The sequence below is a fragment of the Chlamydotis macqueenii genome, chromosome 2 (assembly GCF_036417535.1).
Source record: "Chlamydotis macqueenii isolate bChlMac1 chromosome 2, bChlMac1.mat, whole genome shotgun sequence".
Classification (NCBI taxonomy): domain Eukaryota; kingdom Metazoa; phylum Chordata; class Aves; order Otidiformes; family Otididae; genus Chlamydotis; species Chlamydotis macqueenii.
The window spans coordinates 29737502-29762607 of NC_141557.1; positions in this window are offsets into that span (position 1 = coordinate 29737502).

The window sequence follows — 25106 nt, forward strand, 5'->3', positions numbered from 1 at the left end:
AATATGGAGTAGTTCCATTGGCAACTACTGTAAACTTTTACCTTTGAAAGTTTATTTTTCTTTAGAGCATGGTTTATTTTGAACCTCCTCGGGTAAAACTAGCTGTAGCTGAAGTTCTGGTTGCAAAAACCACAGAGTCTAAATTTTCCTCTTGTTAGACGCTACATATCCAAGGTAGGATTTTTCCAGTAGTCAGATTTTTTCATTATTTTAGGTCCTTTCATCTCCGTATATATAATCTTTAAACCCTAAAGAATGTGTGATGAAATTCAACAATATTTGGTGTGATTTCTTCCCAGTTCTTTGACTTGATTTTTGTTCTACACAAAATAAGTAGCTGGATAGGTAGCTACCTCTATTAGCTACAGATAATAATCTGTATTTTGAAAATTGTCTTTTTCCTTCGTATCATCACAAATACTTCATAGCATCCCATCAAGGTGTTGATACAAAGCTTTGTGTGCCTATTGTGTGACTTCTTATTATATGTTTTTCTTAATGAGCTATATCCACTTTGAAGACTAAATTAAATTATCATCAGACTAACACCATCTACAAAACACTGTGAAAAGGTTAAACTGATGAGGTTTCTGGATATTTATATGGAATTACAAATGTTCCTGTTAGAAGGTTATCCTTGTACCCATAGATTAAGGCCACTGTATGAACACTTTTGCAAATCAATATTAATTAAAAATTATGATGGTCAGAGAACTAAACAAAGGGCCTGTGCTACTAAAGAAAGGGTATGCCCCAGTGACAGATCACTGTTAAAACCTCTCATGCCATTGGGTGATATTTGCCATATGTCCAATGATTGATAGTAAGATTTAATGAGTTCTTACAAGCAATTAAATAATCAAGGATTCCTGCTGTTACATGGCATAGCTTGATAGAACAGTGACAAATGAGAGAATATCTGCAACCTAATCAAAGGGACATATTTCCTTGGGAACAAAATAATATTATCCACCAGTGCAATCAAAGGACAAAAGAACATAGAGAGGACGCAACAGAATGAGATAAATTTTGTGCTCTTTTCATTATTCTGGCCATACAGTTTCCATTTATTGGATCCTATTAAATCAGAAAGAAAATTAGGCTACTTAAATATGTTTCATTTGTCATACACTGTTAGCTAGTGGGTACATATCCATATCCAGTCACCTTAGGTCTCCTTTCCCTATGAAACACTCTCTTAGGTTATGTTTTCTGTATTCTTATTTGGCATTTATTTCTGTTGTGATTATTGAAGCCTTGTTACAGTTTTGGTTTTGTTTTCTCTTTAACTAAAGTGGTACAGCAAATTCTTTGCGTTACAACAATTTGTCAAACATTTTTCACTAATGATTTTTTTCTGAACGTATACATTTATGTTCTCTTAGAAGTGTTCAAAAATAATAGTTCATAATGAAAAGCAGGAAGTCCACTGAATTCATTTTGGAATTGTTGAGATTCAGATCATATATACATTTCAGTTTGTGAGAGTTATTACGCAGATTTAAAGTCTGCACCTTAATGAATTTCCAGCCCCCTATACCTTGTACCTTAGAAGTGAAGAGTTTTATACTGAACTGTAGCCTAATGTGGCACCACACTTCATTTTGTAATAAAAAAAATTTTAGAGTGAGCTTTAGAAGACATTCAGAGAACTCAAGATTTCACCGACTATAGGCTGACAATCACTGACAGACAGATTTATTTCCCCATTTTAAAGTTAAAATTGATTGCAAGTAATGGGTATAGATATGTACAGGTAGCAGAACATAGATCAGCTTATTCTGACTTTTTAAAAAATATTTTACCTTTGTGATTAGAGAGAGAGAGATCTAATGATCTATCTGGGTCCTGATTAATCAATCTTTAAAAGCATAAACTTCAAACAGCCAAGCTGTACTATTGAAATAAAAATGTAAACTTCTGGCCCAAAAGATGTGAATAAAACTGCCTTTGACTTTGATGTAATTTGCCTTTGATTACAAGTAAAGCCTATGCTTAAGTATTCTTTCAACTTTCCAATAATTTTGTGTTAACATTAGCTCCACTGTTGGTGTGGAATAGTATAATATTTTTAGAATAAGTTTGTTTTTCACTAGAAACTCAAAGTTTTCTTTTTTATTTCTGTCAAACAGAAATAAAAAGTGTTCCAAAACTGGGAACTACTTTATAGCTATATTTTTTATCAAAAAAAAAAAAATTAAACATCAAGCTGTAGTTCTTCTGTACTGTATTTCATTTAGTTCATATGTAGGATAACAGTTACAGAAATGCATTAGACAACTAACAAAACAAAGTGCCCCTACTAATCAGTAAATATATTCAGATATTTAACATGTGATCAAACTTTAGACTATATAATACATGACCTTTCCAAATATATCTTGAGGACCAAGCTCTTTTCTATTTCTGTCTGTGTTGCTACCATGTGGTAAGGGAAGTGAGGTCCTCTAGACCAGACTGACACCAGGACAGGTCGTTCCAATTCCACCATGTTTTCTCAGACCCCATTTCTCAGACTTGAACTTAAGAAGCAGCAAATTGATGGGATGACACTCCACACCAAAAACTCTAGAGGCTTTGATAGCTAATGTATGGAATTTTCACAGAATCATAAAGTCATAGAATAGTTTGGGTTGGAAGTGACCTTTAAAGGTAATCTAGTCCAAACCTCCTGCAATGAGCAGGCGTATAATTTTATCTCTGTCTTCCACTTCCAAGAAAATTTGCAAAACTGTCTTACCAACAAGGTGGATTTTTTTTTTAAACTTTGTTCTAATGTGGGATGAACAAAAGTTGTAAAATCTTGACTTTTTCACAAAATAGAATACTTATTTTCCAGCCAGCTTTGTTGAACAGTGAGGGTTATGTCACTGATTCTATTTTTTCCACATGCCAGTACATTTATTTTTATTTTCCATACACAAAGCTAAATTTTTCCAGAGTATGTAGCATATTTCAGACATTAGTCATATTGCTTAACGCCCTAATGGAAGATATTCAGATACTACACCAAAAAGTCAATGCAAACAAAAAAATAGATAAAATAACTATAAAACTAAGTTAAAGAAATGAATGAGTAAAAAGCTTGTTATTTTTTTTTTGTTATTTGAGTATATTCAGCTACAGATTCTCTTCTATATTTATGCATAAAAGTTTCCTAAGCTAATGGTAATTTTTAATAAAATCCAACTATGATAAAGCCCCAATTGACAAAATACCATAATTCTATGTTGGATTTCAGCTGTGGATTACTCTGCTGAAGTCAGCAGTGGTGCATCATGAAGGTGGGATAAAAATGCTTAAACCTAGGCATATTTTTAGGTTAGGAAGATCTATTGAGTTTCTGTAAGTTTTAAAAATATATTAATTTGTCTACCCCAAATTTTTGCTTTGATTTTCCAGTAAACTCCAAATATGTATGGGCAAGAACTGCTTGGAATATCACTGGGAACTTGAGGGATCATGCTACCACTGGGCCACATGTGTCCAGCATGACTTTAATGAACTTATCAAATGACTCACTGGTGTGATTTGCCTGGGTGCCAGTCAGATCTCTGATGGATTGGGCCAAATCAGGTCTGAACTTAATCATGCCTGAGCTTAATGTGATCTGGTGAAGACCAGCTAAATCTGTTCCATGTGTAGTGGCAAGAGTCAATGACTCTTACTACAATAGTAACTTTGTTGTTCCAGAAAGCAAACAACCCCTCAAAAATTGGGGAGAGATACTAAGTTTTCAGCAGCATTAAATTCCTAGGGGCTACTCTCAATCAATACATTCACAAAAAGTACACACCTCATTAGATTCCGTACAGATTGCAAAGCTAGCTATAATGTAAAAACAGGCAGACAGTCTGTCTCAATATTATTACAGGAAGGCTTGGTTAAATTAATAGCTTCTCATTGATTAAAAAATCTTGCATTTTACATGTTCTTAAGTTGGTTCCCACCATTACCTTTCAATAACAGAATACGAGTCTTTGGAGAAATGTGGTTGTATCGAACAACTATATTGAATACAAAGGTAGGTAAAGCAAGTTTTTTACATTAGCCTATCATTGTTTCCTGTCATAAAGTTCTCTCCACCTGATAGAAAAAGACAATCCCATCAATGTCCTAAGAATTTGCTGTTTGTTAGTTTTTGTAATATTCCTAGCCTGTTAAAACTATAGTTAGTTTGAAATAGTCACTGAGCATGCCTACACCAAATAATTTGTCTTAACTCCAAGTGAGAATCTTGTATGCCATTGCATAAAACTCTCAGCTTTTGCCTGTTCTTAATTGTACTAAATCCAGCTAACAATGTAACACAGGTTCTGATCCACTAAAGTGCTTTACAAATCACACTAAGGACCCAAGGTATGAGTCTGATTGCAGAGTTCTTTGCTAGGATGGGTTGTTTGATGCCAGTCATAGTATGAATACTCCATTAAAACTGTTCTGAGAACTTTTACATAAACCTGTTCAAATGTATTTCATTGGGAGGCAATGTTTGAATACTTTGCTCAGTGCCACAAGTTCATCTAAGCTGAATTGAAGTAGTACAAGCTCATAGCAGATTTTAAAAATGTAAGATGTTGTGATTTATTGCCCTTGTTCTTTTGTACTTATGCAAAGTTGCAAATTCGATCTGCACCACAACCATTCTTATGTTCTTCTGCCAGCCAAACAGCAAAGGAGGGGTCAGATCTTCAAGTATGCCAGTATGCTAAGACCTGCATTTCAAGAATAATATTACTTCCTGCTTTAGTGCAATACATGTGCTGTCCTCTCCTTTCTCAACAGAAACACTGAATCAAGCAGTAAGTTGTTGGATGCATGGCAAACAGAAGCTGCTTCAGCTCCTATGGTGTGGCTGGGGTACTGGGGTGGGGAAGGGAAGAGTCAAGGAGGTTGACTTTATAGGGGCAGGACAGTTGGATTATTTTCCTGTGTCTCAGAATTTGAGATGCTAGTACTGCTATCAAACAAATGGATTTTGTACACTTTGGTTTTGAGGAGATTTTAGGATTTAATTATTGAACTGACTGGCTGCATGTTTGATGTTACCTCTGAGAAGAGACAGGAAGGTAGTAAACAAACGCAGATCCACTTCTAGCTGCTCCTCAGATTCCTTATCTGCATGGTTCACATTAACTAGTCTTTGAAAATATAAACCTCAGCATCATCTAGAGATAGTGTGTTCTTTTGCCAGTGGAACCTTAACTCTTAGTAGATTAATTTGTCATTGGAAAAAGAAGAGTATCTATTTTAATTGAGTCCATTTTGTTACCTTGCAACTCTGCTTTTAATACATTGTGTCACTTTGTAAAACTCTTTAGGGAAACACCGTCTCCTTACATGGGGTCACTGTCCTATTTTTCTCTGTGGACCACAGTGGTATGTACACCGTGCAGAAGTGAGGCTTTTCTTTCCCATGAGGCTGAGCCCCTTCTAAGTTACAGGGGTCAAGCTGCACGTCCACTTCCAGCTATTCACCTCATTGGCCATGTGTTTGCCGACTCTTCTCTTTTCCTGCCTCTGCTTTTAATTCATCAGAGTCCTGCAGTGCAGTGAAAAGACGTTTCTTGGTTCTCAATGAATTCTGTGGAAGTACCAAAGGGAAACAGTAAGCATCTATATTTGGAATAAACATAAACTATTATTAGACAGAGTTTTTGGAAGTAGTTGTAATTTATCTGCTATCAGGAGCAATAGAAAACCATATGGATGATAAAAAACACAACCAGGGCAAGGTCCTTCCTGTGTCTGTTGACAACTAATATGCACCAGGAGGGCAGTGCCATATGTTTGCATGTACATTACCGCAGGGGGCAGTGACATATGTTCACACGTATGTCACCACTCTGGCCTGCTGTCATAAGGCTGTTTCCCAAGGGGCATGCCCCCTTGAAAAACAGAAACAAAACCCACAAATGTGAGTCTCCTACATTGTCTTTGTCAGCAGATTCCCTAAGATCAGCGCTGTGTTGGCAAGCAATCAGAACAGCTGCCTAAAAACAACAAAGATTTCTGTAACCCTCTCTGGTATCCCTTCAAAGTAGTGAATGGCAAAGAAGGAACCCCGCTAGAACAGTCACACCTGCTAGAACAGTCATACCTGCTGAAATACTAGATCTGCCAAAAACCCTGAGGATGATAAACATTTACTCCTCCCAGAATATTTCATGGACTGTCCTTCTCTTCCTTACGGGCTGAACCCAGCTTCACATCACATTGTAAGCAGCTGATGGCAGGACAAAAAAAAAAAGTGTTTGCATATACAGAAGTGACAAAGTGCGAGAGAATCAAAAAGTGTTGTTAGTTATACTTTTTCCTGCATTTTTTGGGGGTTAGAGATGAACAGTACTATTAGATTATCTTGACCATTCCCTTGTCAGTGCAATATTATTCCTTGCAATGTAATTTCTAGTGTTTTGTTCATTCCATTTAGTACTAATCCAGGCAGATAGCCTTTCTGTTTTATCTCTTGGGAGATCATTTATCCCTCAATCCACTTATTCCACTATTATGTAGATTTTTCAGAAATTTGTAGTGTATTTTTCTTTGCTTAATTTCCTTCCTCTCTTTAATTATCTCTTTTGGTGCAAATGTGGCTCATCTTTATATATTTTCATTCTCTCAGAGGTCATGGAGTCTGGTTTACAGAGAAGGAATGCAAACTGCAATGTGAAATTTGCTTCTAGAAACGGGTATCCTGGAAGACATTTTGTGTGGTCTCAGATGACTTATGACTACAAAACATTTTGGACGCCTTTGTGGGTATGCATCTGTTAACTAAGTCTTATTTGGTCTAGGTCTGTTACATTATTTAGACTTGAATGCTAGTAACCATTCCAAGAGCTCTCACTGAAAGTTTTAATAGGAACATACAAAGCTGCTGTTTTATGAGGGAAATCCCTAAGTGGATAAAAATGGTGAGAATCTTGCTTAATTATGAGGGCAACTCTGGGTTAGCCAAACAAAAATTCCATCCCTTTTCTCTGAACTGTGCACTTTTCAAAATCAAGTCTAACATTTCAGCATCTGATGGACTTTATCTTCCACTCCATGATTCATAGTTAATGAAACTATGCTTATCTTGCACTTGTGTAAAGGCTTGAGTGTTCACTAGTGTCTTCTGTGAAAGGACTATGATTTTGTCTTGCCTTTTTCCTTTTCTAGCCATTTATCTACCTTGTCTCTTATCTTCATGTTCTGAAAGCAGAATTACCATTTTCCTGCACAGAAATTTCACCTGGAAGCTTCCCTGTGCTTTAGACAGCTGTGTTTATAGCTCCAGCACCTCTCAGACAAACTCAGCAGGAAACTCTGAAAGAGGCAGTTAGCTAAGGCAGATCCTGGGTATCATCAGAGGGTGGTCTCTGGGAAAACAAAAGCAAACTGAGTAGGAGTAAGTGATGGAAAAACAAACCAGGATGGGTTAGGTGGAGAGATTCTTCCTGTCTCCAGAGGTAACTGGTTCCACTCAGGATGGAAATTTCTGGATTAGAGGATGTGGCAGGCAGGAGACAATCACAGCACAGAGGCAGGCTTTGCGTCTCAAGGAGAGAGTTGAAGACTGCTGAGAGAAGCAACAGTGAAACAGCTCTGGCTTCAGAGGTGGCAGAAACAATAAGTTCCCAGGGATCAGAGGCTACTGTGCAGCTTGCTGCAAATCAAAAAGCCACCAAGTTGACTGAACCCAAGCTGCAAAGGACTTTCCATGCAGGGACAAAGTAATCAAGGAGAGATTTCATTTGAGATTTCTTTATAAAGCTTTTGCTATTCCTATCGTTCCTAGTCAGCCTGAGTTTTCCACTACTTAAAACAATATTAACCAAAAAAAAAAGAAAAAAAATAGAAATAGAAAGAGTATTCTCATTTATATTAAGAGAAAATCAAGATATTTGAAGTTGAATATGTTTTTGGTCTTCTCTCGGGTTCTCACCATAAAAGAAAAGTCCTGAGCTCCAACTCAACGAGTTCTAACTCCAGCACCAATACAGTGGCTCTACCTGATGAAGAAATAAAATTTCAATCCAGTAATTATTTAGAATTCATTTTTAAAGTTATATGCCTTTTTTTTCCCTTTTTACATTTTATTCAATGTTATAGAACAGCGTTGAAATTGGTACTTAGTTTTCTTTAATCACCATGTGATTATGATCACACTACCTATCCTAACAAAGTAATATATATCTTTCATTCTTTCTGCAAAGGACAAACAATCTAAATTTGACACCCTCATTAGCTTAAACGAAACAGCATTTTATCCCAGCTAGTTACTATCCTGCCTGCCAGGTTGCTTTACTTTTGATTTGCGCTCCTACGTTTGTCTGGCTGTAGGCCACCAGCATCAGACTTACTTAACTTAAAATACTGACAAAGTTCTTGTCTGACTGGGCCATAGGGTTAAAATTCTTCACACAGAATTAGGAAACACTTTCAAAAACAAATAAATTAGACAAAGCTGTAATTGCCTCATAGATATTCTACAACAGGAAGAAAAGTCTAAAATTGAATAAATTATTTATTCAAAGTAATTTGCTTTATGAAATAAAGTAGATTGGAAGTAGGGATAACAAATCAGTAAAAGCAGATGCTAGCTAAGGAGATAAATCCAAAGAAAGCAGAGAAGAATAGACTTGTCCAAGGAAATGATTATGAAGGAGTGCAAACTGGACAGGAGTGAACAGTTAGGGCAATGAAGGTTCTCAGTGATGTGTCCAAAGACAGTAATTTAAAGAGCCACAAAAGGTTTGCATTTCTTAAACTTTGATTAAAGATATGATACAAAGTCATGAGAAGAAATTAGAAAAAATGTAAGAAAACCCTGAAGATTCCAGCCACATTGGCAGATAGATGGTGGTCATATTAGCAGTCATGCAACATAAAGATGATAGCAGTGTAGATCTGCACGCTAGTATTTTGAGATATAAACTATGATATATAACTTGAGATATAACTTTGAGATAACTATGTTAGTTTACCAAACGTACCTTTCTGCCAGTGGAATATTGTTCCTTCTTTCATACTGAATAGAGAATTTATTATGACTGCCATAATCAAGATAGTCTATGAGATCTTCCCTTTCTTACCCATGTTATGATTTTAGATTTTTATTTGAGTGTATGTGTTTCTAACAAGTAGTAAAAGCTGATATTTAAAAGTATTTGTTTTGTGAATGTATGCTATGAACAGAGTATTTTAATTTATTATTTTTATAACATAGTCACTGGAATATTGTTTCTCCTTCTGCAGTGCTTGCACTTCCTACTTTTGCTCATGTAGATTTAAACTTCCATGGATGGAAAACAAAAATAGGTCACACCATTCAAGTCTATAGCTATGTCCTAAAATTTTATTATTTACATCAAATTCTGATTTCAGTGTCTTTAATTTCTTTTTTTTTTTTTTTTAATCTCAACTCTGAATCACAGTACAAGACCCCTGTGGTTTAGAAGCCACAGAGGGAATTAAATCCCATTCATCTCTGCAATTCACATAGTCTACACTTAATGAAAAGGTTAACTCACCTGGTTAGCTACGTTAGCCCAGTCACTGACCATCTTAAAAAGACAGACTGGTATTGTACTACCCCCACTATGTCATTTGATATTTGAACTTCAGTTTCATTTATGAAACTTGGGACCTTTCAGATTATTAGCATAGCTGAGAGAGTGAATTTTCCATGGCACGCTTGCATTGCAATGTTCAGACTGAGACACAACCTCGGAATGCAGAAATGATCCATTGCAGCTCAGCTTGCTAGTGTAATTGGGAGTCTGGGGAGGAAGAGTAACCATTGTGGAGGCCTGTGTGGAAGGGAAGCATCCCAAACCCCTGTATTTGCTTCTTCTCTATTGCAGGAGAAGAGTCTGAGATTGCTCAGACAGATCTGATCTAGCAGTTAGTTTATTTAGGCTGGTAAATAAGTTCATACATTAGGTTCGCTGATTCTTTAATATTGACATGTTCACTCACAGCTATTATATGTTAAGATAAGTGCAATAATTTGATATATAAGAAAAGGCTTATCAATAAACACAAAACTACAAAGATTAACAAGACTACAATTGGATGTAACACCAAATTCAAAGCTCCAGATGCTCCTGGTGACCACCCAAGCAGAGTTTCCCACCAGTGATGTTCTCTGTCTTTCTTCAGTCTTTCTAGTTTCCTCTGCATCATGATGTACGGTAATCAGGGTTCATTAGATTCATTCCAAGAGGGGTAGGCAATAAATGTTGATACAGCGTGTAGTTAGATTGTAGCAATAGGTGGGATGTGGCAGGAGCTGAATAATCAAAAAAGTCATATCCCGTAATTTTAGTAAAATTACAAATACAGATATTTGAGTGATTGTGTATGTCTACAGTGGTGTTGTCTATAGATACAGAATCACAAAGGGTTCTTACACAAACACATCTGTTTCCAGCATACATCAGTATAGTTTCAGAAGTTTCATCAGGATGTGCTTCAAAAAGACAAACGTTTTGTATCATGACAGACATCTTGGGCCTTAATGGTATTACCTTCACCAAAAAATCCTTGTTGCTTCTGTACAATACATATATCAACATCAACAGTTTGCAATTTTTTTTTTGCATTTTGTTGGGCCCATACTCTATCTTCTAAAGTTCCACGGTGGTCGAATCCCAGCGCAATGATTTGGTGTACGAGTGATACTGAAGCATTGTGTATTCTCACAACAGAAGCTGTGGCTTTATTGCTGGTGGAGTCATAAGTGAAGTTGGTTAGACACTACCAAGACTGGAAATCCTTTTCAAGTTCTCCCAGGTTGTCTCTCTTACTACATTCTTGGAGGTAGTAGAATGCATTGTGGGGGTTAAAGTAGTTTTTGCTGTGCCAATACAAATTGTCCCGGTTTCAGTCACAGATAAATTTTATCTCCATGTGCATAGTATTTCTCTTTCCATATTTTCTTTCATTTTTTTAAATATATTTTTCATATTTTCTTTCTGTTCAACACTCACTGAACACCTACTAGCCTTCTTAAACCTATGCTGCTTTTAGAAGAAACTATATTGAAAACTAAGTAAGTAAATTTCCACTTTGTTGTTTGGGGGTTGTCTACACTTATATTTCCCTCTGCCAAATTCATATTAATAGGTGGGATTCCTAAATTTATACAGTTCTAGCTTGCCTTGTTAGCAATTGTCATTGTAATGCATTCAGGCTTAAACACGGTTATGACCGTTACCATATTCATTAGTATAAATAAAAGAAGTGAAGGTCTCCACTCCGTGCATCAGTCTCGTCAACATATAAACTGGATCTGGTTCATGTTGGGCTTCTATGAGAAGGATAAGTATTCTTCCAGTGGTTGACCCATTCTCCAGGGAAGGTGCTTTGATATCGCTCTTGGTATTTTTCCTGGAAAGGTAAATAACACAAGTCTCGGCAGACAGACTCCAGGTTGGTTACCCCTTCTAGTGAGTGGCTAGGGTGTATCTACCTAGCATTAATATGATGTTTAGCTCCACTGCTGTCTTTTGTTTCATCTTCTTTTTGTAGTGAGATACAGTTTTAAAACAGTGAGGGCTCCCTATATTGGTATGGGGGTCTATGGGAGCTGAGACAGGGTAGTTGCCGTATTCAGTCCCCATGGTTCATAGCTTGAGTGCAGGCTGCCTTTGTAACAGCAGCAGAAAGTTCACTTAATGATTGTATAGGGATAGCAGTGGGTTCTCCTTGTTCCCAAGGGTCTACACTCCCTGCTCAATAAGCTATTCGGTGTGTGACAGAACACAGTTCATTGTTAGAGTCTGATCTCCCTGTTAAAAATACTCCTGGTCCCCAAAAGCTGTTCACTTTGTCTTGGTTTAACATAACATGATCTCCTTCAGTTAAAGAGACGCACAGTTTCACTCTTACCAGGTTTCCATCCATATTTTTCTTGCAAATTATCCAGTTGAAAGGGGTCTCACAGAATGTCTTTTCTGGTGTTTCTTTGGTTAGCCCTCTGAGGCCCTGCAGACACTTCAGTTTTAATAATAGAGGACACCTTAAACTCCAATTTATCTAACTCGCTCTCTTCACTACTCTCATCGCTAAATTCCTGGTCAGGGTTCCCCCCATATATTTCCATCCCCATCTGCCAAGGACACAATTAATTTATGGATCTTTACAGGGTCTAGGGGATTGAGAGCACAAATTATCATGAGTATACTTGTCCTCTACTCTTTTTCACTTTTCTTTTTCCTCCCTCAATTGTTTCTGCAATTGTTCTATTTGCAGAGATAATAGCATTTCTTGTCACTTTCTTTATTCAGCATCATCTTGTAACATTCTCATTTCCTTTTCTTTGCATTTCTTATACTGACATGCTGCTTCCAAACATGTTCCCAGCATCTTGCATACTATTGCCTTTTCTTTACCATTTTTCAGCTTCCCTCTTGTGAGGCTTAACTGTTCCTCTATCTTGCTCCAATTAACCCAATTTTCATGCACCCAATCCTCAGAAAATCTTGGAGAAGGGCTAATTCTGTGCCTCTGTAAACAGTCAGTGATTAAATCCACCATCCTGCTGACTACACCAATTTTGTCGCAGGAGAAGGGTCAGAGATCATTCAGACTGATCTGATCTACTTGTTAGTTTATTGAGTTCTAATCAGTAAATTCATGTATGTAGAATATTTAATAGGTACAGATAGCTTAGTGGTCAATACTCTACTATTTACTACACTTAAAGTTACTATGAAATACAAATATTATCACTTAAGCTTACTATACTTATCTTAAATGCTACATACATGGCAAAAATCTGACTTAACAACTCATCGATGTTTGGTGTCAGTTAAAGGATCTCTCAGCCTTCAGAATTCACCTTGATAGGTGTCCCTACTCAAAGTGAGATCACCACCATGCAGCCACGTGCTGTGGAGGGGGAGCTTAATGGGCCCTGATGGCTGCAGATAGTTATAGTATAAAGTGGTTGATTTGTAGTCAAATTTTCTGCTATGTTAATGTATTTTTGTCCATTTATCAGCTCATTCTCTAGCTAAACTGTTTCTTTGGATTTGGTGCTGAGTTCTCACTGATAGCTGCACACAATAGAATTAACTCTGATTGAGCCTAGTGCTGAGCATCTGCCTGGAACAAAGTTCACTAAGTGCAAACAGGAGGAGTGCAAGCATCACATCCACCTGGGGCTAAGAAGAGTCAACAGGAGCTGGGGCAGACTATTCTTGGAAGGGCTGCTCCCCTTTCCAGCTAGCTGTGATTGACAACATTTTTTTTTTCTGTTCCTCATGTACCTTATTCATTGGACCTTTATCTTCATTGAATGTTATCCTCCATTTCTGTCACTCACTGTCATGAGGTCCTTCCTCAATTCTTAATGCTCTCTTTTGTTGTAGTTATAATGTTTGCATTACCAATATACATTGTCTTATCTCCATTCATTGTGTTATCTGTGAGTATGCTGAACAGAATGGATCTTAGCATAGATCCAGAGGTAATCTCTGATGTGAAAAGTGACCTTTTATTTCTACAGTTTGTTTCATCTCTTTCCTATTTTTGAAAGATCAGCGGAGAGTAGGACATTCCTGCATACGCTCATATAGAAAACAAGTACTAATTTTTATCACCACATCCCAAGGGTTTTGGGGTCATTTGGGGCTTGGCAAGAACTCTACAAACATACTGTCATTTGGAAACAGGTTCTAGAGATAGCACAGAGCACCTGGGCTGGCTCAGGTTTCCACAGCATTTTACTACCTGTGCTCTATCTACAAGTTTTATTCTTACTTCTAGTCTCATAGCAGTAATAATCCCGTGTAAGCCCCGCATTTTTTCTTCATAAATGAACTGTCTCTTATTCACTTGACAAAAGAAACAAACTGTGTTTTGCTGTGCTTTGTTTCATGCACATAAATATCTCATATGATTTACCTCCATGGAGATCATAGTTCTACACATCAACTGAAAATTTGTTTGTAATCTTATTCCTGCTGTTCTCCAGAACAATGTGCTCTCCAGAATCCTGTGTGTTTTCTTAGTGTCGCTCATTTGATCTCAGACTCCTTGCAACAAAGCTGGTGTCTTAAATAAATGTTCTTCTCTAAACGGTAAATTGTGACAACCTTGATACTCCTCCCAACATTCTCATCATCCTTTGAGTAAACAGGCAGGTTTACAGCCCCAGGATATGCCAATACTCTCTGCCATTGTTTGTATATTTGTATTTATTTGCCTTTTGAAAGAGTTAGCTTGGTAGACGTGGTAACTATTTGTCCAAGATCCATAAGATTCCTTTGTCTGTCTTGTTATTCTTTAGCTAGGTTGCATCAAGGGAGCATGGATCAGTTTTAATGATGGAAGTAGCAATTAGTGCTGCTGAGCTATAGTTTCAGGCTTTTGACAGAGCTGCTGAGCTTAGTAAACTATAGACACAGGGAAATGGGGGCAGTAGAGGGGGAAGGAAGACCTCACAATGTGCCTGAGCAGCACATGAACTGGTAGTGCAGTGTATTGCATCTCTATTCAATAAATGTCCATTTCAATCTGTTTTTGCGGTCAGGTGTGAAGAAGAAACATCATCTGTAATTAATAACAGTTTAAAAAAAAATCTATATGAACACATGCTAGCTCAATAAATGAAGCAGGGACAAAAAAAAAAAAGGGTTGGAAAAGATAATAAAAAGTGCTTCAGAATAATTGTGAAGACTCAGGTGACCAGCCTGTGGGGACAGAGACCTGCAACACAAAGCTTTGGGGGACACATCTGAGCTAAAGGCCTTTTTAGGACTGTGCTGAATCATAGAGATTAAACTATATCATCACATATGTTACTCCAGTGTGTAAGGCAAGGTGCAAGTTGTCTCCTCCATGCATCTGTGCATTTTCACAGCCGGGATTGGGAATAACTGAGCATCTGTGGCTGAAAAAATACAGAAACTTCTCCTTCTGTGTGTTCACAGGGACATGTCTTATTTGCAGTTACTTCTATTTCATCTGTACCCAAGGTATGGCAGACATTGTGCAAGTGAGTAGTAAGGAGAGGCTTTGGGACACAAAGACTATCAAAAGTGGAAAAAGACAGCACTCACAACCAAAGCAGTCAAAGTACTGACCAATCACTTGCCATTGATTGCATTTCTGCTTATTGTAGAGTTTTAAACTATTCCCAGTCCTTTCTTAATTTTATCTGGTTATGTTGTTATATATTTGGCCTAAACCTCTGCACATGGCTTTGCATCAATATTTGACCTCCTAGTGTTGTGTTCAACACAGTAAATATTATTTCTGTTTTAAACAAGGAAGACTTTTTTACAATGAGAGTGGCGGAACACTGGAACAGGTTGCCCAGAGAGGTGGTTGGTTCCCCATCCCTGGAGACATTCAAGGCCAGGTTGGACGAACTCTGAGCAACCTGATCTGGTTGGAGATGTCCCTGCTCTTTGCAGGGGTGTTGGACAAGATGACCATTAAAGGTCCCTTCCAACCCAAACTATCCTATGATTCTATGATTATATTTAGTGATTATATGACTTTGATGAATCCACTATAGCTCACCATCAGGATACAGATGTATTTTATAGGAAACCCAGATTCAAATTCTTACTCTTCTTCAGACTACAAATTCGGTTGCTGCTCTGCAAATTGCCAACCGGGCTTCTGCGACGCCACAAGGATGGTGGACAGGGGGAGTTTAAATCTGCTGCTAATCAGTCCCTATTATGCAAGATTTTATCCAAACATTACAATTTGTATTTAAGAATCTTAACTTTGAAAAATTGGCAGTTCCTGATGGGGAAAAAAAAAATGTTGTAAAGGTCTTAGTCAGTTTTGTGCATTACAGCAAGACTAATTTAAATTTTATGATTTTTATTGAATCCAATGGTGTGCTAAATCAGCTCACCCTTTATCAAAACTTGAGTGAGCCAGCAAAGGAGAAGTACTTGTTCTGGCTTGAAAAGTTTTTTCAGACTCAGAGTGTCTAAGAAAAGTGAGCTGCTTCAAGTGCTCATTTTGATGAACTACTACCTAAAATGCATCCCAAGAAGTTGCATTCATATCACTTCTATTCACTTCTTCAGTATTTTAAGACACACACATATTAGACTGTCACAGTGTACTACGAATAGTGCTCCCTTCATGAGATGACATGGTCTCAGTGTACTGGCTCCAGGGATTTTTTGCATGACTTCACTCGTAACACATTTATTTCAGGTCACATTATATCAGTTAGCTCAACAAGAATGCCAGTGACTTTCACCTTGTTCCAGCTCCCTGTAAACACAATAATTACCAAAATTGTAGTCTTTTATTTACTTAACAAGTAGTACTTTTGAAAAGAAATAGTTTGGCATGCCAAAGCACAAATGCTAGCAGAAGTAGTCTTAAGTCTTCCATACTTAAAGCTTCTGGTATTTTAAAACCAGTGAGAAAAACTGGAATGAGGAAGAGATGTCTCAGTGTACGTAACCTTGCTTGCACTTCCCTTATAAATGTCCTATTGTCACTACTCTGGGCATAGCTCCACCCACGGGTTGTAGCCATATGAACTTGCGAAGCGCTAAACCTCTTATTCATCTGTCTAACCTTGTCAAAACCTATTAGACAATTTGGTTGCCAGTGGCCCATTTTGCTTGCTGTTACTCTGATCCTTTCCTACTAGGGATGAATTGCCACAATGAAACCAGAGGTTTCCAGTATTAGGGGAAAATATCTAAGGAACCAGCCTATGGGTTTACTGTCAAGTGAATATTTGCATTTTTTACATCCTTTCTGTGAAAACTTCCATCGCCTCCCTCTTTCATTCTTCTTAGCTCTTGGTCTTGCACACACATTAGCACTTCATGTTGTCCAACATATGACTAAATGCCTTCAGTTCATACTTACTATATAAATTAGATCCTTTCAGGTGATGTTAGTGGGCACTTTGGGGCTGATTTCAAAAGACGTGCTCAGTCTTACCTACCACATGCTTTGGAGTAGGGCTTTTAAAGCCACTTTGCAGAAGCTTTCCAGACAGGTATGAGACAATGGAAGTTCTCTACTTCTAAAGCAATCAATTTTTTTTTCTTTACTAGAAAATATTTCATTTTGCTTTAATAAAAGATTAAATATAGTTATTATTTTTTAAGTAAGTACTGTTCTAATTTTAGGAGGCGGTAATTTAGTAAGTTAGACTGTTACAATCTGGGGAACAGAGACACAGAGTTCTAAACATTTATACCTTCAAACCCCTAAAAGTTACCATATGCAGGTTTCACATTTCCCTCTATCCGTTAAGTGTATATTAGCAATTCCTAGCACAATCTATTGGAATTATTCAGCCTGTTCACAGTGTTGTTTTTAAAATGAAAAATGCTATGATCTTTTAATGTCTTCACTGTTATAATATGTACCAAATTAGCAGAACCCTGATGCTCTGATCATTTACACCACAATGTGCTATTTAAAACTGGAAGCCCAGCAGGAGATTTTGTTTTTATTAATTTAGTATAATTTTAAACATTACAAAAATAGCTGTCTTACAGCTTCCCTGCTGAGCCCTAGATTGTTGCCACAGCCTCTGTAATAATTTATCAGGAGAGTAACACCACTATAAATACTGTATAGTTGATTCTAGTTTCAACACAGAATACAAAAGGATGAAGAAGAGACAAAAAAAAGGAACAGAGGTGGTTCTGTTTCACATTCTGTTTGTCTTTTTGTTTGCTTACTTTTAAATCTTCTTCCCTCACGTTTTTTTTTTTCTCTAACGGGAGTTGTGAATTTGTAGTCAAAGCACAAATGTTGTGATTCTACATCCTAGTTAACTTTAACCGTGTCACAAAATGCTGCTGTAGGAAAACGAGTTTCACTCTAGCTCCCTTGTCTATCACCCTGCCATTCTCCTGTGGACTAAACATGACTGTAATGTCACCGTTCAAGTCTAATGTGCAATGTACAAGCAACCTCAAATGAATTGTAGCTTTGCAGTTTTAAGTACAGAACTGGTTCACATCTGCTCACCTTGGTGTGTGTTTACACAGACAAAGTGGGCTTACATCTGCCTGAAAACAAACAAAAAAAAAAAAAGGCAAAGACCATTATCATATCCATATCTCTATCTGTCCTATTTGTAATGAAAAGTTGGGATGGACTGCTGGGGGGAAGAACAGACTATGGCTGAAAGTTATTTAAAGTAAAAAGATGTGCGTTACTAAATTTAAACTCACTGTAGAACTCTTCAGCGCTTGTATTATGTATTTGTACTTATTGACTGATCAATATTACACTTTATATTAAAGAAAGTTATAGAGTGATTTAATTTATTAATTTTTTACTGACTATCTGTGTTATGGACAGTGGTGGTGCTTTCCAAGTACAACTCTTAAAATAAAATCTGAAAACTGAACAAAACTCAATTCCAAAAGATTAGGATTTACCATGTGACTATATAAGGAGAAGCATATTTCAATGGCTGGCAACTGGTTCCCTTGCAAAACTCCTACAGCTTTCATTAAAAATTGCTGATTTGCAGACCCATGGTGTAAATATGATTGGCATATATGCCCCCTTTTTGCATTTGAGAGACAGGACCTTACATTCAAAACATCTTGACACCTAGATGTGAAATGTCATATAGATATTGATCGAGTGATGTATCAGCAATTCAGCAATGTCTCAGACAGGAGCTGCATGTTGGCCTGTCTGGGGCATAGAAGGCAAGCAACCTTTCTCCTTGATGACCCATTAATTAACCCTAATTAAATCAATACTATTTTCCTTTGAAGCACATCAATATTGACTGAAACTCCCCCACCAGTCCTCAGTCCATACAAGTGGGCTAGCCAAGTGTCTGTTAATTAGCTAAAATAACCATGTTAACCACCGAAACATTTGTTGCTGTGTGCCTGGAGCTGTGGTGTTTACACCTACATACCCACATACGGGGAAATATCAATTCATTCACAACTCTTTTCTTTTTCCACAACTGCCCCGAGAACATGAGTGAGGTAAGTCATTCCAAGGATATTGGAAGAAATGAGGCATGAAATAAAAGTTTTCCTGCACTCTCTGCTGATCCTCAGGACTGTAAGACAACTCACTGTAGTAAAGAGAAGCATCCAGGCATTAAGTAATGCACCAGGACAGTGAGGAGTGAGCTCTCTGTGTGACACAATCTCCTGAGCTGATGACATCAACATCTTCAGAGCTATCACTCTGAGTTCATGATGATGAAATCTACAAGATCTTATGTGCAATTTTAATTCTTGGGAACACTAGAGGCCTTAAAAAAAAAACCCAACATTTTAGAAAATATAAGAAAGCTTTTTCTTTCTTTTTTTTTTTCTTTTGATAAAATATTTTGTTAAGTGAGTGTATGCACTGACCGTTTTACAAACAATTAAGTATTGGGCAATTCTTTATTCTTAACATTACTGGTTGTCCTAATTAAATTAATCAAGTGGACCAATCTGAGCAGTGTTCCAGCTGTTTCATGAACAAAAGCTGAAGAACTCTAAATAGCTTGTGCTGAACAGCTTCCTGTAGAAACAAAGTGGGATTTTGCCATTTAACACTGGAATTTTCTTTTCATCTCAAGCAAAAATTTCATGGCTTTTTTACTCTTCTGGGAAGTAGTTGTGCTATTGGCTCTGTAGGCTCACGTGGAAAGGTGACAGAAAAATATTGCTAGTGAAAGAGATTTTGAAGATTTGGACCTCTAGCTCTGAAGACATTGCAACTGCCATATAGGATAATAACTGTCCCGAAAGGAAGATTGACATATTCGTGCCATCATTGTGTTTTTCTTTAAACTGCAACAGGAAAGTCAATACTGCAATATTGATTTGACCAGCATGATTAAATTCAGGTTTAATATTATCTTCCCATCAGACTAGAAATCCTCATCTTACTTATCCAAATGACAGAAGCCTCATACATTTCAGCAATAAGATCTAACATTGTAGAGTTATTCCAAAGTACATAGCAAATATGTATTTTTCTAGTTTTCTTTCTTTTCATACCCAGTTCATAATATGCTATAGAAGAAAAAATAAGAGAAGGTGTCTGAATTGTCTTTCCAAAGACCAGCTAGTGAAAAATCAGTATTCTTCCTAAACAGCCACGTACCTGAATACGAAATAAACATACATAAATTTTATATTTTGCCAATTTCTTGAAATGTGGATTTCAACACCAGAACAGATCTGGACAACAGGCTACGCCTTCTGCTTGGAATACAACACAAGTCTATACAGTTCTGGGATACTACAGTTTTTTAAAAGTTGAAATTAAATGTATTGTCTGTTACAAACATTAGATTGCAACTCTTAAAGACTAATTGTTAACAATTCACGATATTATCACGAAGAATGTCCATATAAGATAACTTTGAAGAATCATGCTGTTCTTCGTCATAAGTTGCTTTTTTGGTAATCAATATATAAATAATATATTAGATTAGAGGCACATAGATTTTGATCAATTCACATTGGCTTGAACTGTGGTTTGCTTAAGTCCAGAGACATTGTAAAAATATTCTAGGTATACTAAAAACTGCTTGAACCTTTTTCATTGTTTCTTAGTAAAGCACATACGGCTTTTTATTAAATTATTTTCCAAATGTTATTTTGTAAAGAAATTTAATAAAATTTAGTACTCTGCAATCCATTGAGCACTTCCTAATTTAATTTTCATATTCTGCATTTCCTGGGATTTACAATTAAAATTGTGATGAGCCAGACATTCAAACTGTTACATGTGTGAGATTTCATTATTTTTTTTTAGCTGAACAATATAAAAAGGTTTTTAGTTTTATAAAATATTTTTAAAACACAAAAGTGCAAGCAAATGAGGTCTTTTGTACATAGATTGTGAAGTTTTACTAAGTTTGACAAACACTTTCTTCTCTTTTTCTTACTTCTCCCACTCAACTGTTTGGCAAAGTTGACTGTTTATACCAATCCAGATACAGTTAATAGAAAATAATAGTTCTGACATTTTATACTCTCCAACATTAATCAAATAAAATTAAAAAAAAAAATCCTATTCTCCAGAACAGACAGTTTCATTAAAATTCTTGTAGATTTATTTACATAAAACTCAGCATGTGCGTAACCAAGAATGAGCCATTCTGTTCAAGAGTTAGTTCATTATACTCCTATTTTATTATGCAGAGTTCTCGGAGATCACTACAGATAAATATATTTATTTATTTTATAGTAATAATGCTTTATTTTTATTTCGCTTTTAAGAGACCTTTTGAGCTTTACAGCATATTGCAAAGTTTGCATTAATTATTTCAACAATTTTCTAAAAGTATAGGTTATTGTTGTGCCACTAGCCCAGAAAAATAAGCACTCCAAACAAACCTTAAGGCTACTGGGTCACATGTACCTTCTTATTATCATGCTAGATGCAAACATTTTTCCTATCCTGAGCTTGATAAGGATTTTTTAACTAATTCCTGAGCTGAGTCCTGGTAATCTAGAAGCAGCAAATGCAAAAATACTTGAGTGGTTCAGTCAAAATCATCCAGGCCTCTCAGTGGAATCTTTCAATTTTTGTTCAAGCCTCCACTATTTTCATAAATAGAGGCCTCTTCTCAAAATTTTGTAGTACTTTAAATTGAGATTACATTGTATGGTTAGAAAGTAGGTTCTCTTTAGGCTTTTACTGGAGCCAGCAACATAACTAATTTATAGGATAACACATTTGTGGATTAAGAGCCTTCTAGAACATCCACCATGTGGCTAAGAAGACAGACAAGTTTTATCAGTGTCACTAGGAGAGCATCATAAATAATTGTCTTCAAAAGCTGTAAAAGCACACAGAGTAGTGCAGCACCAGAGAAGACATAAGCTTAGAGGGCTTTGTAGTTTGAGTGCCATTATGAAATAACATTTGTTACCAAAAAAAACCAGGTTTATTAATTTTCAGAGGCATAGGTCTGCCTAGTCTCCCCACTCAGGTCAATACTCTGTCACTGGCTTCCTATCAGCAGTGTGTTTTTCCCCCTGTATTTAATAGGGAAGGAGTGAAACCCGAGTCCCACCTATCTGAGAACTGGGACAAGGGATATCTTGACATGAGAGGATCCAGCTGGTCCTCTCTAATGCAGGACTCTGCTCATGGCAGGCTGGATTTGACTGTATAATGGGAGAAGTGTAAGAATTAATAATGTACATGTGCACATAATGTTGTCTCCACTGTACTGTTTCTAGACTCCACTGTACTGTTTCTAGACTCTAGGCTGAACTACAACACACCCCCATTTCAAGGTCTGTTATGACAGGCAAGCTTGCAAAGATCTTAGGCAACAAAGGTATACACTAATAGGGCCTAAGAAAACAAGTTACTATTTCAGCTACAATTCTTAGCAATATTAGTGAGATCAGACTATGGCTGCTTTTAACTATTCTTCTGGTTAGGAATTATCATTCAGTGGATCCTATACTTTGCCTAGAACTTGATTTCAATATAAAAAATTTGCAAAGAAAACAAGCAAATACATCTGCTTGTGCCAGATTTCATTACTGAGTAGCCTTTTGATCTGCGAGAAAGTTCTCACCTCCAGGATTTTCCAATGACTACTCATACTAAAAGCAGAAAACACTTTTTGTCCATCTCTAATCACTGTCTCAGCCCAAATAGCTTAAAAGGAGGTTTGAGGACAGCTGCTCCTAATATTCTCTTGTGTGGGACATTTCATTTTTTAAAAAAATCTAAATAAAACAGCACTGTCTGTTAGAGAAGTGGTGGTCTTCAGTATGTCTGTCTCAACTTTCCATAAGCCTGATCATATAGATTCTCAAGGAGTTATACTGGCATGCAATTAAAATGAAATACTAATTGATATTTAAAAAAAAAAAAAGACTGTGCCTGCAGAATATAACTCAGTTCTAATATATTTCACAATGCATTTACTCAGTGAAGGAAAGCATTCATCTAGCCAGCAAAGTAAATTTTCTGATCTCCAAATGGACATTTTATCCTTTTCTAGCCTGATCTGATGGTGGCATCATGAATTTCACAGACAGCTTGGTTAATCAGCAGAGTACTCCAGAGAGAGCTTACTTGGCTGAAAGTAAAGTTACTATTTCTCTTTAAATATCCATGTCCAAAGCTCCCAAAAAATCCCTTTGGATCTAACATTCCTGGACTATCATTATATTTACAGCATGCAAGAAACTAAGGTAAGGTTAGTTAGTTCAGATAACCCCAGTTAGTTCAGACTACAACTTATGAGGATTATTATCAGGGGTTTTTTTAAATGTTATATATGATATTCTATTTTCCATTTCAATGTTCCTGTGTCTTTGCTGTCATGTTCCTCAAGCTTTTGCCGAAATGTCCAATAGTGTTATGGCAGATTAAAAGAAATTTAAATTATATTGCTGGTGCCAGTTATCTGCAAAATAAAAAAATGTTTTGAAATAATGTTTCCATGGAATTGCTGACTTTAACCTTTTTATTTTCCTTTTTTTTTTTTTTTTTTTTTTTGTTTCTTTGATTTACTGGTGAATGCTGGCATTTATTTTGGTCTTCTGCTGTTATCTTGATATAAGCATTGACATTAAACAATTGTAAGAAAAACGTTCCAACTTAAAAGGAGGAAAAAATGTTCCTATCTGAGAACATCATAATAAAATGGTTACATATGCTCATATAAAATGAAGGTTTATGTTTTTCTGCCACTGAAATTTCAGTACTTCTGTAATTGTCACAGAGGACAAGAAAGAAATCTTGTCAATTGGCTATAGATCAAAAGTAATCTCAAATATTTTGGAAGCCTTCAGTGACAGCTGTGTCACATAACACAGTAATGTTGTGTGATGGCTTAAAGTATACAGATAGGCTTGTCTTCAAAAGCAAGAAGAAATGAGAAGCAAATAGAAGTTTGGGAACCACTTTTTAGTTAAATTAGGAACCTATTCTCAGTTAAAGTTTAGACATCGACAGGTGAAATCATGTCAGCATTTCAAAGGCTTATGTTTCATCTTTTATTACTTTTATTTCTTTATTTTCCTTATTTTGGGTAGAAACTAAGGGAATATGCAAGGTTTTATCTGAGAAAAATTATAATAATTTTCAGAACTTCATATCTAGCTTTATTCGATTACATATTAAAAATATTCTTGTTTTCTTGTCAACATTACTGGGTTTATTTCTACCAGTACATCATAACTATGTACTAAAAAGCATAAAATGTACATTGAAGTCTATACATTATAGAGACACCAGGAATATTTATTTTGCAGGGTTGTTTTTTGGTTTTGTTTTGTTTTTCTTTTTCTTTTCTATGAGACTGGAATAAAGAATGAACAATTTAGTTTACAATCTAATTTTGAGGGAAATGAGAAGTGATGAAATGTCATGAAAAGAAAAATATCCTGAAATAAAGCAGAACTATTTCACAACACAGACAAAATAACTCCTTTTCCGTAGCTCGCAAACAACACTAATGCCCATTACCTATTATTCACTTATTTGCAAATAACTGACATTATGTCAGTGCTTAAAGTCAAGCATGTCACTATTGGAGCAGTGTGGGCACCTTTTGCTCCTTTGCCTGTAATTCCAACACTATACAGCCTTATAAAAGAGGTGCTCATTCTTTCGCCTGCCTCAGCAAAATGCTGCCACAAACTGGGAGAGGAGTTTGTTGGGCAGAAACATCAAGGGCCACCCAATTCACAATGAAAGTAAGGGTACAACTGTCAAAAGAGAAAGGACTAGAGCTGGCTCATGTCCCCCTGCCATGTGATCCTTTCCTGCAGCACAGCTTTGCAGGCAGTGAGGTAGAAATGGCAGCCGGGGTTCAAGTGTGCTCGAAGGATAATGCAAATACTTTCAGTGCGGGGAAAGCTTTGCTGAAGCTGATGCTTCTGTAGGTGGATTCCTCAGGCCTGTCAAGTGTCAGCTGAGCAATATGGAACAAAACTCTACACAAGATCTCTCTGCATCACATCAAATATGACAGAAATCTGTAATACTTTTAATTGCAGCCACACCACTATAAGAAAACGGCATCAAGCAGCAATATCTCAGTCTTCATGAGCACAGTTTTCAATATATACATAGAATCATAGGATAGAGTTGGAAGGGACCTTGAAAGGTCACCTAGTCCAAACCCCCCTGCAAGGAGCAGGGACATCTCC